Genomic DNA, 15,000 nt, shown 5'->3' with positions numbered 1-15,000 from the left:
GGAGAGAAAAAGAGGGAGAGAATGGAAAGAGAGAGAGAAAGAGAGCGAGAGACGAAGTGAGAGAGAGGGGCGGAGGGGTGCGACAGAGAGACAGAGACAAAAGGAGACACACGGAGAGACAAAGATAAAAAGAGTGAGAGAGAGAGAGACAGAGCGAGAAAGACTGAGTTAGTCAGTCAGTCAGTCAGAAAGTCATTGTATGTGTCAGTGATGTAGCATTTTGTGGTGCATACAAGGATTTTTTTTTTTTTTTTTTTTTTTGGGGGGGGGGGTCTAGTTTTCATGGCGTGTGTGCATTGGTTGTCTTTTTTTGCGCATTGGGTTACGCTGCTGGTCAGACATCTGCTTGGCAGATGTGGTGTAGCGTATATGGTTTGTCCGAACGCAGTGACGCCTCCTTGAGCAACTGAAACTGAAACTGAAACTGTCTTTTTTTTCTTTTCTTTTCTTTTCTTTTTTAACTATTGTGCGACTTGTGTATTATGGAGTGAAATGCAAAGGTGAGTGAATGAACATTACAACAATTCCCTGTGGATTTTTTTTTTTTTTTTTTTTTCATATTGGGGAAATGAAATATCTTTGTCTCTCATTGTCTTTGACAATGCAGACAGGTTGAATAATATTATTCCTTTCCACAATATACATATATATATCACGCTGAATTAGATACTGTAAAATACTGCTAATCCTAATGGGGAAAACGTCAATTCTTTACGACTGAACTTGAAGTGAAGTACTGGTGCACTAAGCTGTGTTCGGTAAGTGTTACATTGAGAATAGAATGCACTATCAAATTAGTAAAATAGATCATCCAAATAAAATAGATAGATAGATGGATTGACATAATGAATTAATTTCTGAGAGTAACAGAATATTCAACAATGCTTTTTTTTTCATCCAGCCCCCAAAACGAGAAAATTGGTGGAAAATATAAACAAATGAATTGCAAATAGCATCACATAACATCAAACGAGAAAAAAAGAAAAAAAATCAAAACATCACATTCATCACAAATCATGGAAAGGACTACATGGAAATGGTGCTCATAAAACACACTCTTTAGAATAACGTATATGCGCGGAAATGCAGAGAAAAGAAAGAAAGAAAGATAGATAGATAGATAGATAGATAGATAGAGTAAAAGTAGCGTGGAGTAAATTTAAAAGTACACTAAAATGCAAATATAGTAATACTGCATATAATTATCAACAATTCATGAAAGCTGATACTAAGCAAAATCAGCCGTCAAAGTTAACTTTGCATGATATAACAAGAGAGGCAAGGCCTTCAAGACTCATTTGTGATACACTTTTAAAAAAATCCAAGCTTTTTATGTATTTAGTATAATTTCAAAATGTAATGCTTAAGATGAGAAAGATCAGTTTAAAGCAAATTAAGTCCCCTAGCATTAATTACAGAGTAATTTCCCTTTTTTACTATCTGCACCAAAACGTTTGCAAAATAAATAAAACTTCCATGCTTAGCAAAAGAAGTTCCTGTTTGAACAAAAAATAATGATAATGACTGCTCTCGTTGTTGGGTCAGAATATCAGATCAAAGTGCCAAGTTTAGAGAATACAAAAAATATAAATATAACAGTAAATGCAGTTTGCATATAATTAGGCTTCATTTTTTTGTGTGTGTATGCCCATCCCAGAGGTGCAATATTGTTTTAAACACGATGACTGGAAAGAACTGAATTTTTCCTATTTTTATGCCTAATTTGGTGTCAACTGACAAAGTATTTGCAGAGAAAATGTCAATGTTAAAGTTTACCACGGACACACAGACACACAGACACAGACACAGACACACACACACACACACACACACACAGAGAGAGAGACAACCGAACACCAGGTTAAAACATAGATATAAAACCTACAAGACTACCGTGTTTGAAAGTACTCATATATACTCAAATGAACAGCCAGAGGAAGAAGAAAAACAGAAGGCTTTTTTTTTTAATACACGACTCAAAAAAACAAACCAACAAATCCCACATTTGCAGTCTTCCAGTTCAGCATACTGGCACCACTAAAAGAGAGGAAAAGAAAACGAAGGCAAAGACATGTAATAAAGAAAGAACACCAACAAGAAAAGTGATAAAACAAATTAAGAAGAAGAAGAAGAAAGTCAAAGAGCGGATGCTGATTGGAAAGGTCGAAGAAAGTTGTGTGAAGGGAAAGGAAAATACGGGAAGAAAACAGGGAAGGTTAAGAATCATACACACACACACACACACACACACACACATATATATATATATATATATATGGATGTATGTATATACAGAGACAGGCAGACAGAGAGAGAGAGACCTAGAAAGACAGAAAGTGACACAGAGACAGACAAACCGACACAGACACAGAACAAGAGAGATGCAGAGACAGAAAGACAGACAGACAGAGAAAGAGAGAGAGACAGAAAGAGACAGACAGACAGAATGACACAGACACAGAGCAAGAGAGATGCAGAGACAGAGAGAAAGAGAGACAGAGACACAGAGGGATACAGATACACAGAATAAGATAGACAGAGACAGAGAGAGAGAAAGAGAGAGAGAAAGAGAGAGACAGAGACAGAAAGACAGACAGACAGAGAGAGGGAAATAATGAAATGAGACCAGCCAGACAGAAGCCAGACAACCAGGACGGCAGGTGGTTTTGTCAATCCCCGATAAACACCCTGCATTGCCGACCCTGTGAGTCAAATAACTCATCTTCCCCCACCCCACCCCACACACCCCACGTCCAAGACAAACTGGCTGATAGCTCACACTCTGGATCTTATCGGATACAGATCTCACACACACACACACACACACACACACACACACACCTCCCCCTCTGTCACCGTTCGGCTGGCTACCCAGCAAATGAAGTCTTGCCATTAGCAAAGACAGAGAGATGTTAAGCAGCAACAAAGTGCTAGATGTTACTCTTGGTCAGACGATGGAATGTCACGAAGTTTTGTGACTTTTGTCCTGTCAGGAATGACAGCAGACCATACTTGTTCGTTCTATAATATCTGTACTCATGGATGAACTTTGTGCTGTACTAATCGTTTTTCATCATATTTATCGAGATCACTTCTGCTTAATTTTTTTCCTGTTGAAATGAATCAGCCTCCGCATGACATTGTGTAGCTCTGGCTTGATTTAGACAGTAGTTTATTTCAAAACATGTCACTTTTTGACTCACTTGTGTAAACAAAGTGAGTCTATGTTTTAACCCGGTGTTCGGGTGTGTGTGTGTGTGTGTGTCCGCGGTAAACTTTAACATTGACATTTTCTCTGCAGATACTTTGTCAGATGACACTAAATTTGGCATAAAAATAGGAAAAATTCAGTTCTTTCCAGTCATCGTGTTTAAAACAATATTGCACCTCTGGGATGGGCACAAAAAATAAAAAAGAAGCCTAATTATATGCAAACTGCATTTACTCTTATATTTATATTTTTTGTATTCTCTAAACTTGGCACTTTGACTTATTCTGACACAACAACAAGAGGAGTCATTATTATCATTTTTTTGTTCAAACAGGAACTTCTCTTGCTAAGCATGGAATTTTTATTTATTTTGCAAACGTTTTGGTGCAGATAGTAAAAAAAAAAAGGGAAATTACTCTGTAATTTATGCTAGGGGACTTAATTTATCACAAGTGAGTCTCGAAGGCCTTGCCTCTCTTGTTTTTGTTTTTCCTGTTGAAATGAATCAACCTCTACATGGCATTGTGGAGTTCTGGCTTGATTTAGACAGTAGTTTATTTCCAAACATGTCACTTTTTTATCGTTCGTGGGCTGCAGCTCCCACGTTCACTCGTACACATGAGTGGGTTTTACCTGTATGATCGTTTTTATCCTCGCCATATAAGCAACCGTACTCTGTTTTCGGAGTGTGGGGGGTGCATGCCGGGTATGTTCTTATTTCCATAACCCACCGAACACTGACATGGATCACGGGATCTTAAACGCGCATGTTTGATCTTCTGCGTGCATATACACACGAAAGGGGTTCCAGCACTAGAGTATGTCTGCACATATGTTGACCTGGGAGGTGGGAGAAATCTGTACCGTCTACCCACCAGGCGCCGTAAGCGGGATTCGAACCGGGGACCCTGAGACTGAAAGTCCAAAGCTTTAACCACTTGGCTGTTGTGCCCGTCACCTGTCACATTACAACTGCCGTCACGAACTGGACAGGAGGGAAAGACAGCCCTCGCTTCAAGACATAAACAATGACGGGACATCACACAAATACTGTCTCTTTTTATCGAAATAAAAAAGGATTTATGTCATATTTGTCATTCTCAGTGTAAGGATCTGGATCAAAGTAGCAGTAAATGACGGGCTGGAGCTGTGCTGGTGAGGGTTTATCCCTGGGGAGCGCTTCACTACTCCTAGAGCTGTGCTGGTGAGGGTTTATCCCTGGGGAGCGCTTCACTACTCCTACAGCTGTGCTGGTGAGGGTTTATCCCTGGGGAGCGCTTCACTAATCCTGGAGCTGTGCTGGTGAGGGTTTATCCCTGGGGAGCGCTTCACTACTCCTAGAGCTGTGCTGGTGAGGGTTTATCCCTGGGGAGCGCTTCACTAATCCTGGAGCTGTGCTGGTTAGGGTTTATCCCTGGGGAGCGCTTCACTACTCCTGGAGCTGTGCTGGTGAGGGTTTATCCCTGGGGAGCGCTTCACTAATCCTGGAGCTGTGCTGGTGAGGGTTTATCCCTGGGGAGCGCTTCACTAATCCTAGAGCTGTGCTGGTGAGGGTTTATCCCTGGGGAGCGCTTCACTACTCCTGGAGCTGTGCTGCTCATTATAATTTTTTTTTTTTTTTACTTGATTTATTTTATTTTATTTTATTTATTTTTATTGGGGGTTTTTTCAAGGCCTAACTAAGCGCGTTGGATTACGCTGCTGGTAAGGCATCTGCTTGGCAGATGTGGTGTAGCGTATATGGATTTGACCGAACGCAGGACGCCTCCTTGAGCTACTGATACTGATACTGATACTGTGATGCTCAGGGTTTATCCCCGGGGAGCGCTTCACTAACCAGAGTGGTCCAGCCTAGACACTGCGAAGTAAAGGTTGCTTTTTTTTTCTTCTTCTTTTTCTCTTAGAATCAGTACTTTTTCCTGCAGATACCCCAGACAGTGACAGAATAATCAATATTTGATTGTGGTCACTCTACGGATGAAAGGAAGGAAGGAAGAGGAAGTGTTCCATATAGTCTCCTTCCATGAAGACAGATCCACAGAGCAAGGCTGCCAAGTGTCAAACAAGTTGGTTTATGGTGCAGACGCTGAACCACACCCCCCACCCCTCCCCGCTCCTCTGACTGGTCGGCTACCCGGCAATTAAAGTCTGGCCATTCGGGGTGTCTGACCAGATGTGCCAAGGAGAGAGCTGTCTACAGATGACAAGCTGCTGTTGCAGTGGCTGTCGAGGACAGAAGCTGAACAGTTTCAGTTTTCGGTTTTAGTGGAGTGATGGTCTAGAGGTAATGCGTCCGCCTAGGAATCGAGAGAATCTGAGCGCGCTGGTTCGAATCACGGCTCAGCCGCCAATATTTTCTCCCCCTCCACTAGACCTTGAGTTGTGGTCTGGACGCTAGTCATTCGGATGAGACGATAAACCGGGGTCCCGTGTGCAGCATGCACTTAGCGCACGTAAAAGAACCCACGGCAACAAAAGGGTTGTTCCTGGCAAAATTCTGTAGAAAAATCCACTTCGATAGGAAAAACAAATAAAACTGCACGCAGGAAAAAATACAAAAAAATGGGTGGCGCTGTAGTGTAGCGACGCGCTCTCCCTGGGGAGAGCAGCCCGAATTTTACACAGAGAAATCTGTTGCGATAAAAAGAAATACAAATACAAATAGTTTCTCAAGAGGCGTCACTGTGTTCGGACAAATTTATACGCTGCGTCACACCGTTCTACCAGGCAGACGGCTGACCAGCAGCATAACACAAAGCGGTGGTCAGACTTTCAGTGCATGCACCTAACTATCTTGTGCCTCTATCAGAGTGGATCTTCTTTCTTCTTCTTCTTCTGCGTTCGTGGGCTGCAACTCCCACGTTCACTCGTATGCACACGAGTGGGCTTTTACGTGTATGACCGTTTTTACCCCGCCATATAGGCAGCCATACTCCGCTTTCCGAGGTGTGCATGCTGGGAATGTTCTTATTTCCATAACCCACCGAACGCTGACATGGATTACAGGATCTTTAATGTGCGTATTTGATCTTCTGCTTGCGTATACACAAGAAAGGGGTTCAGGCACTAGCAGGTCTGCACATATGTTGACCTGGGAGATCGTAAAAATCTCCACCCTTTACCCACCAGGCGCTGTCATCGTGATTCAGACCCGGGACCGTCAGACTGAAAGTCCAACGCTTTAACCACTCGGCCATTGCGCCCGTCCAGAGTGGATCTGCTCTACAGAATGTTCAGAGAGGACAGCACTCACGTAGCTACAGGTTCTTTTCCAGTGCGCCATGTGCGTGCTGCACGTGGGACCTATGTTTATATTTGTTTGTATTTGTATTTGTATTTCTTTTTATCACAGCAGATTTCTCTGTGTGAAATTCGGGCTGCTCTCCCCAGGGAGAGCGCGTCGCTATAATACAGCGCCACCCATTTTTTTGTATTTTTTCCTGCGTGCAGTTTCATTTGTTTTCCCTATCGAAGTGGATTTTTCAAAAGAATTTTGCCAGGAACAACCCTCTTGTTGCCGTGGGTTCTTTTACGTGCGCTAAGTGCATGCTGCAATCCAAATGACTTGACATGGACGCTCGGTTTGATTTTCCAGTCAAACTTCGGAGAAAGGGGCGAGGCCGAGAAGTGAACCCAGACCCTCACGGGCACTGTTTTGGCAGATAACCGTCTTAACCATTCTGCCAACTTCTTTGAAAGAGCTAAAGTAGCTAAGCGAATCAGCTTCATTGCGAATGATAAACAGTTTTGACCCTGTTGAGTTATTTTCCATGGTTTCAGTTCCAGTTTCAGTGAGGCATCAACTGATGATCCATTCAGTCCCTTCAGCGCATACAAAACTCTGCTGCCCGACTAGTCCTCAGAAAGAAAAGATCTGAGCACATCACTCCTCTTTTGCAACATCTCCACTGGCTCCCTGTCTCACACCGAATAAAGTACAAGATCAGCACTCTATGTTGCGCATACTCAGATTCAAACACTCGACTGTTGGCCGCCGTTCTTTCACTGTCTCTGGACCTTGCGATTGGAATGAGCGTCCTCTTTCGCTTCGTCAAGTCTCCACACTCAGCTCTTTCAAGTCTGGCCTTAAAACCCACCTCTTCCTAAAATAGCCTCCCTTGCCTGCCCTTCCTTGTCTTTAGTTTTCTACAGTTTTAGAGTTATGCATGCGTGTGACTGACTGGTGCGAAAGCGCTTTGATTTGTCTCTGCACAAGATTCAGCGCTATATAAATACCATTATTGTTATTATTATTATTATTATTAATTTCCTTAAGGGGAGACGATGTGGAACACTATGTTTTTTGTTTGTTTGTTTTCTTATCATATCACTAAATTGTTTATGTGTCTTGAAGCGATGTATTCCGTTTTGTGATGTCCTGTTCATGACTGCATAAATCTGTATTGTGGCAAGTTTGGAAACAAAATGTTTAAACAAAACGAGGGCTTCAAATTGTGTCTTGCTGCCTGCATGCTGATCCATTTCAACAGAAAAATTCCAGTCTGAAGTAAACTCGATAAAATAAAATGATGACAAACTATAAAGGCATTGATTATCAATTTTAACATCAAAGGACAAACAAACCCTGTTACACTTGGTAAGACAAAGATACACGTCATTATGTGCCCTATGGGTAACTGTACTTGTTAGCTGTTTAACATCCCCCACCCCACCCCTCTCTCTCTCGCTGTCTCCCTTCCGTTTCCAGTCTTATGAATATAAAGAGAACACATTTTACCAGCGTTATTCATTCACCATTCAGTCGAGTATTGATGCTCTGATTGCAATCACCAGCACAGAATGTACCCTTCGCGTCAGCCGTCACTAAAAAAAAAAAAAAAAAAAAAAAAAAAAAATCTCTTTGTAAACACCAATCAATAACTAATTGCTATTCAGTTTATGGGACAGTACACATCTTACCCCCACCCCACCCCCCTTCTCTCACACACGGCCCCCCCAACCCCCCCCCCCCCCCCTTACCCCCCTCCCCCTCCCTCGAGCCTTAAAGGTACATACGCATTTCTAGTCTCGTTCTTCATTGTAGCCGACTTAATTATCATTTTCATTGTTCTCTGTTAATAAACGTACTGAACACTACTTACGTTGTGTGTTAATAAAAACACGTCGGCTCTTCATGCTATAGCTTTTCTGGGAGCTGTTTAAACCGTTCATAAAATGTTTGCTTTGGTGTGCCATTTATTCACTTTCCTGTTGTGAAAGGACCCACTAAGTCCAATTTGAAGTGTGAATGAATGTTTCACGCTGTGACGTTGCAGTATCAGTTAACAATGGGAAATAATCTGTTCAGCAGAACACTTAAATCCTTTATCATTATCATTAATATTATCATCATTTATCATTATTATTATTATCATTATTATTATTTCTATTATTATGCATAATTCGTTATTATCATTTCTTTATTATCATTCAGACAGCGTGCAAACAAAAAAAATTGGTCGCAAAAAAGTCACCGTTTTCTACACAAAGGACATTGTACTCCAAGGTGCAGACTCTTGTTTATAAAATAATTTATTAATTTATTTCGGTATTAATTCCGTTTTCTGTTTCTTAAAACATGGTGGCAATGTTTTAGAAATAAATCATCACAGTGAAGTAAAAGCAGAAACACGGTGATGACAGAAACTGCAGACGATGAATGGAATATAATCACATGCCCTCAGGGACAGAAATATTAACGATTTCCAGCTTAAGATACTTTTTCCCGAGGAAAAAAAAGCACAGGTTAACATTACATCCCAAATATTCAGCAGCAGCTCCCTCAAAACAAATTAGTCAGCTGTTTAAATGGGTTCGATATTTGTGTGTGGAGTCAAGCGAAGACCAACACCACAACACAGAGAGAGAGAGAGAGAGAGAGAGAGAGAGAGAGAGAGAGAGAGAGAGAGAGAGAGAGAGAGAGAGAACAGAACAGAGATACGGACACACCAGGGTGTAGTGACAGCAAAACTGGGTTTCAGCAAACATAGATGCTCGAGGTAATGAACAAATTCTTCATTATGAACTGAGTATGAAATGTTAAACGGTAAATAAACCATATAATGACAGTATCAATAACAATCCTCATCATCATCATTATCATCCTCATCATTCTGATAATGACATAATAATGATGATGATGATGATAGCAATAACAATAACAAGACAATAATAATAATAATAATAATATTCATAAGCATCAGCATCAGCATCACAGCAACAATAACAATGATATTTTGTAAAACAGTTTATATGCGAAGTTGATTAACCCACCATAACACCAAGAAAAATATCAGAAAGTGGAACAACAACAATAGTAATAATAATAATAACAACAACAACAAAACAACAACAACAATAATAGTAATAATCACAATAATGACAACAATAACAATAATAATGATAATAATAATAATAATAATAACAGAAGACGAATAATTCTGTCTCATAAACGCAGACACAGACAGACAGACGAAAAAATCAGACGGGAAAATACCAACACAAGAAATTTCAGAATCAGTATCAGTATCAGTAGCTCAAGGAGGCGTCACTGCTTTCGGTCATTTTCAGAGGCTATCTATTTTCACACGGCTGTCACAACCTCAACGCACAACCAACATCATCTATATAAAATGACCAGCACACAGATCAACTTCCACTGGATGAAGAGGAAGGAGTGTACGGCGGGATGGGGGGGTGGGGGTTGGCTTGTCGTTCTGTTTCTTTGTTTGTTTGTTTTGTTGTTGCTGCTGAAGTATTCCTCTCCCCAATGCCTCTCCACACAAACCGAACACACAAAAAAAAACAGGAGTCAGAAAACTCCATCGGCTATGGGATAAACCTTGGTGATTTCCCAGCTGTCAAAAAAAAATATTAATTTTTTTTAAGCTGCTGCCGGTCTGTTTTTTTGTTTGTTAGTTTGTTGTGTGTGTGTGTGTGTGTGTGTGTGTGTGTGTGTTTGTTTTTGTTGTTGTTGCTTTTGGTTTTGGTGTGTGTGTGTGTGTGTGTAAACATGACAGCAGTAAAGCGACAGAACAGCGTTGATGTTTTATTTTTTAAATTAATATATATATATATATATGTAAATCAGCGAGCCTACTTACTTACCTGTATGTATGTAGGGAGGAATCACACAACTGTCACTGTTTTTATCACGGCCTAGAAGGAAGGAAGGAAGGAAGGAGGGACTATAACTCCCGACGTGTCCGTGTCAAAAAGCAATGCAGTCTTGGTGATTATATGAAATAAATAAACATAAGTAAAAACCCGAGGCAGTCACACTGTCCACCTCGACTCGAACCCCGCACCACTTCCACCGCTGCTTAATTAATTAATCAAAGCCGACACTGATTTCGATGAGGACGGTAAACGGCTGTGTGTGACAAGAGAGGGATTTCTCAGTCGTTCACGTTGGCGAATCCAACGCCGCGGCTCGAGTCCGTCATCAGTCAGAAGCCGTGGCTGTCAGCCGAGATATGTTTGGGGGATTCCTGTGCATCGCATAAATGGCGCTCACACCAAGGTCTTCGGAACGAGCGTTCTGGCACCCTGTTTATTACGAGATCACTTTTGTGGCCAAGCTACTCGCCAAACGGAATTTACATGCAGGCAGACGACAGTTACGGCAGCTTTGAATGGCGGCGCTGCCGGCACGGGGAGAGCTTGACATGCGCGCTAAGGAGAGAGGTCACGGCGCGCGAGGGGCGGGGCTTAACTGGGGCTGTCGGGGACTGTGGCCACGCCCACTATCCGCCCCTCTGTGCTGCAAAACAGTGCTGAGCGCGAGACTGAGGGACATAGCGGAGCACATAGCTCAGCAAGGGTTTGACAGATGGGGGGTTGTGATTGGCAGTGAGTAACGACTTCATGCTGTGATAACTGCTGTGGCCTCTCTCTCTCTCTCTCTCTCTCTCTCTCTCTGTTGAAGAAACAGCCTACAAAAAAAAAAAAAAAAAAAAGAAAGAAAAACGAAAAATAAAACCAAAGTAAAAAGCGGCCTTAACGTCTGTAATAATGGGTGCAGACAAACCGTTCCTTGTTTTCAGTTTGTTTCCACGTTGTGTGTGTGTGTGTGTGTGTGTGTGTGTGTGTGTGTGTGTGTGCCTCTGTGTGTGTGGGTGGGTGTGTGCGTGTGTGGGTGTGAGTGTGTGTGTGTTTGTTTGTGTATGTGTGTGTGCCTCTGTGTGTGTGACTCTGTGTGTGTGTATGTGTGTTTGTCTGACGGTGTGTGTGTGTGCGTGTGTGTGTGTGTCTGTGTGTGTCTGTGTCTGTGTGTCTGTGTCTGTGTGCACCGTGCACAGGTAACACCACACAGCACCATACAAAAGAAAGAAAGGGACAGGAATTTTTCACTGTAAAAGGGACAGGAATTTTTCACTGTAAAAGGGACAAGAATTTTTCATTGCAAAAGGGACAGGAATTTTTCACTGTAAAAGGGACAGGAATTTTTCACTGTAAAAGGGACAGGAATTTTTCATTGTAAAAGGGACAGGAATTTTTCATTGTAAAAGGGACAGGAATTTTTCACTGTAAAAGGGACAAGAATTTTTCATTGCAAAAGGGACGGGAATTTTCCCTTGTAAAGGGGACAGGAATTTTTCACTGTAAAAGGGACAGGAATTTTTCTTTGCAAAGGGACAGGAATTTTTCACTGTAAAAGGGACAGGAATGTTTCACTGTAAAAGGGACAGGAATTTTCGACTGTAAAAGGGACAGGAATTTTTCATTGTAAAAGGGACAGGACAGGAATTTTTTCGTTGTAAAAGGGACATGAATTTTCCCTTGTAAAAGGGACAGGAATTTTTCTTTGTAAAAGGGACAGGACAGGAATTTTTCACTGTAAAAGGGACAGGAATTTTCCACTGTAAAAGGGACAGGAATTTTTCATTGTAAAAGGGACAGGAATTTTCCCTTGTAAAAGGGACAGGAATTTTTCTTTGTAAAAGGGACAGGACAGGAATTTTTTCGTTGTAAAAGGGACATGAATTTTCCCTTGTAAAAGGGACAGGAATTTTTCTTTGTAAAAGGGACAGGACAGGAATTTTTCACTGTAAAAGGGACAGGAATGTTTCACTGTAAAAGGGACAGGAATTTTTCACTGTAAAAGGGACAGGAATTTTTCATTGCAAAAGGGACAGGAATTTTTCGTTGTAAAAGGGACAGGAATTTTTCATTGTAAAAGGGACAGGAATTTTCAGCCATTAAATTCATACACACAAGAATACATCAAAATTCTCTCTCTCTCTCTCTCTCTCTCTCTCTCTCTCTCTCTCTTATTTGCAGGGTAAACGATAAGACTTGATAACACAGAAAAACACCCATTTTCGTAGATTATTATAAAAATAAAATAATAATAATGAAAAAAACACACACACACAAACCAGATGTCTAATCTAACAAAGGAACATGCTACGTGACGGGTTTTGTGGCCGATTGGTACAGCGCTGATTTCTGACCCAAGTGTCCTGAGTTTAATCCCCGGTTAGAGCCACAGATTAATTCGAAATGGTCAATGAGTTTCCCCGCGCCTGATGGTTTAAAGGAGGAGGTTTCTCCGATGTGGACATTTTTCCGATCTCCCAGGTCACCTTGATATTATGTGCAGACCCGCCAGTGCCTGAACCCCCTTCATGTGTATCCACATGCAGTAGATGAAATATACACGAAAGAAAATCAGCTTTCGGTGGGTTACGGAACGAAAACATACCCAGCACACACCCACCCCCCAGCCCCTAAAAAAGATAAAAACAAGGGAAAAAAAAGAAAACACCGCCTATATAACGGAGTAAAAATCTAAATAAATAATTAAAGGTAATAGATATGAAAGTCCACTCGTTTTAACATGTGAACGTTGGTGCTGCAGGCATAGATATACATGATAGTCAGTCGTGTCAGACTATGACCATCAGAACAGCAGAGGAGGCAACTGCTGTTCCGACTATTTGGGCTAGAATTTGATTATAGTGGAGAGTGTCTTGTCCAAGTACATCTCCACTCTCTCGGCCAAGAGGGTTTTAGGACAGTCGGCGTTGGGATGGTTCCCAAAGGCCAACTAGCCTACAAGGCTGCAGCACTAAGAGCCAGTGCAGTTTTGCCTCCCAGTTTGAGAGTCATAGTCCTTCACAAAAGACTAAGCTGTAAATGATTTCCCATTGACTGGAGAAACCATTGATAATACAGCTCTCACTCTGCTGTTGGCCCAAATGTAAACTTCTGTCAATCTGTGATATAAGCCGAGTATTGGGCCTGAGATCCATTATTAAAATAAACATACATAATGCCTAGAACAGCTTTCTTGAGAAGCAAACGAGGTTTTAAACAATTCAGTTGAGAGGGGATGGTGAGGGGGGGGGGGGACACAGAGAGAAGGGAGGGCGGGAGGGAATACAAAGATGTTGATGAAATAATGTGCAGAGTTTGTGAAATGGATGGATGAGAGAAGGTGAAATTCTAAGTGTATCTTAAGCGGAAACAAACCACGTCAGTGGGAAAGTTTGGCTGACCATGGAGTATCACACATCGCCATTCTGTGACCACACAGATACACTATTGAGAGAGTGGCCCACTTTTCACCCGAACAAGTCCGCTGAAATTAATCATAATCAATGAACGCACAAATCAGTAAAAAGGTGACAATACTCACGCACACGCACCGCACACGCATGCGCAAAGATACTCAACTGTTTCCGATGTCTAACAATAGGCCTATAGAGGAGAAAGAAAATATGATTAAACTCAAGAATTCATCAAGAGGATAAACAAATATCAAGCAATAGAAGACATGCACTTGAAAGCAAACAAATAAACAAACAGCTAATGAAAGCGACTCCCAACTTCTGCTACCTTCGCAAAATATTGTGGAGCTGAAAACTGGCGGTTCAGACTTCACAAAAAAAAAAAGATTAAAATGATGATAACAATAATAACTGGCTGAACACACACACACACACACACACACACACACACACACACACACACACGCACGCATGCACGCACGCACACACATACAGAATGTATTTTCGTAAGGTAATACAATTAGCAAACTTTTTTTTTTCATCGGGCCTTCGAAAGGGGAAGAATATAAGAGAATGTGGGGGGCGGAGGGAGGCAGAAATGGAAAAGAATTGAAGTGGGGGGCTGGGGGGAGGAGAAATGGAAAAGAATTGAAGTGGGGGGCGGGGGGGGGGGGAGGCAGAAATGGAAAAGAATTGAAGTGGGGGGCGGGGGGGGGGGCAGAAATGGAAAAGAATTGAAGTGGGGGGGGGGGGGGAGGCAGAAATGGAAAAGAATTGAAGTGGGGGGCGGGGGGGGAGGCAGAAATGGAAAAGAATTGAAGTGGGGGGCGGGGGGGGGGGGGCAGAAATGGAAAAGAATTGAAGTGGGGGGCGGGGGGGGGGGGGGGAGGCAGAAATGGAAAAGAATTGAAGTGGGGGGCGGGGGGGGGGAGGCAGAAATGGAAAAGAATTGAAGTGGGGGGCGGGGTGGAGGCAGAAATGGAAAAGAATTGAATATAAATAAAAGGAAGTGAAAAAAAAAACAGAAAGAAAATAAAACAACAAACCTTTTTCAAGACATAATAAATATGCATGACACATGCATACATGTGAATGTTCATGAGAGAGGGACAGAGACAGAGACATAGAGAGAGGGGGGAGAGAGAGAGATTGGGACACAGAGAGAGACAGACAGACAGACAGACAGAGACAAAGAGAGAGGGGGGAGAGAGATTGGGACAGAGAGACAGAGACAGACAGACAGACAGACAGACAGAGACACAGAGAGAGGAGAGA

General features: G+C 42.0%; 1 protein-coding gene across 2 annotated transcripts in view; it reads right to left on the bottom strand.

The window, feature by feature from the left end:
• LOC143276592 (uncharacterized) overlaps positions 1–10,824 on the bottom strand; it is a 99,525-nt gene extending 88,701 nt beyond the window's left edge. For both annotated transcript variants that reach the window (XM_076581192.1, XM_076581194.1), the window contains exon 1: positions 10,319–10,824. The gene's annotated coding sequence lies outside the window, so the exon portion shown is untranslated. The remainder of the gene's footprint in view (positions 1–10,318) is intronic.
• Positions 10,825–15,000: the final 4,176 nt, after the last annotated feature.

Source organism: Babylonia areolata, chromosome 32 (assembly GCF_041734735.1).
Source record: "Babylonia areolata isolate BAREFJ2019XMU chromosome 32, ASM4173473v1, whole genome shotgun sequence".
Lineage (NCBI taxonomy): Eukaryota > Metazoa > Mollusca > Gastropoda > Neogastropoda > Buccinidae > Babylonia > Babylonia areolata.
This window is presented reverse-complemented; position numbering and strand designations above follow the sequence as displayed.